Source organism: Aplysia californica, unplaced genomic scaffold, assembly GCF_000002075.1.
Source record: "Aplysia californica isolate F4 #8 unplaced genomic scaffold, AplCal3.0 scaffold00109, whole genome shotgun sequence".
Taxonomy (NCBI): domain Eukaryota; kingdom Metazoa; phylum Mollusca; class Gastropoda; order Aplysiida; family Aplysiidae; genus Aplysia; species Aplysia californica.
This window is the reverse complement of record NW_004797379.1, coordinates 190,688-191,721: the sequence shown is the minus strand read 5'-3', so window position 1 is coordinate 191,721 and position 1,034 is coordinate 190,688. Positions and strand designations below refer to the sequence as shown.

At 48.3% G+C, this 1,034-nt stretch overlaps 1 protein-coding gene across 1 annotated transcript in view; it reads left to right on the top strand.

The window, feature by feature from the left end:
* LOC101861573 (contactin) overlaps positions 1 to 1,034 on the top strand; it is a gene marked incomplete at its 3' end in the record, with an annotated part of 94,704 nt that overhangs the window by 93,208 nt on the left and 462 nt on the right.

The window sequence follows — 1,034 nt, the reverse complement described above, 5'->3', positions numbered from 1 at the left end:
GGGAGGGAGGGAGGAAGGGAGATGTTTTAAAAGATGAAGGACAAAGAGAATAAATACAGGCATGAGAGAGGGAAAAGGGGAGAAAGAGAGAAGAGGAGAAGGAGAGGGGGGGGACGGGAAGAGACGGGGGTTGGAAGAAGGAGGGTAAAAGGGGTTGTAGGGGGGAGGATGATGGAAGAAGGAGATGAAGGGATAGGAGAGGGTTGGAGGAGGGAAGAAGTAGCATAAAGAGAAGTTGGAGGGATGGAGGGAAGGAGTTGTAGGGGAGGTGACGATGTGTCAGCTATGAGTCTGTCTTGTCCTACCCACCGACATGCTGCAGATCTGGACAAGGCACTAATGTCTATGAGACGACCATGGGACATTCTTTACATGGCCGCGATTAGAGGGGAGAGTTTGGGAGGAGGGTGATGGGTGTGAGGGGCAAGGATGTAGAGAAGGAGGCAGAGAGAGAGAGAGAGAGAGAAAGAGAGAGAGTGAGAGAGAGGGTGAGAGAGAGAGAGAAACAGAGACAGAGAGACAGAGGGAGAGAGGGGGGAGGTAAGACAAAGGGGAGGAGGTCGGGGGCTCATAGATATAGACGAATTGATAGACAGGTTGACAGATTGGCCCACTGACAGACAAACAGACAGTAATACAGTAGTCTAGAAAAAAGAGAAAAAAATGAAACAGAAAAATGAAAAAAGCACACAAGAAAGAAAGATACAGAAGCAAACAAACAAACAAACATACAAACAAACAAACATACAAACTACGATACAAAAACACAAAGAGTGGGGAAAAACCCCCATGTTTTTCCCATCTTAGAGTTGCCCATTCCTGGAGTGCTGCCGATTTGCGGTAATCCCGTGGCATTTGCACGTACCAGGAACGTCTAGTGGATGGAGGCCGCCAGGGATGAGCGGGGAATGTGGATTAGGAGCAGGGGCGGAAACTCTAGAAATTCGCCGTCATTACTGTCAACTGGAACTTTTTTATGACTAACAGCTTTGTGTAGAGCGTTTGTCTCTCTCTCTCTCTCCCTCTCTCTCTCT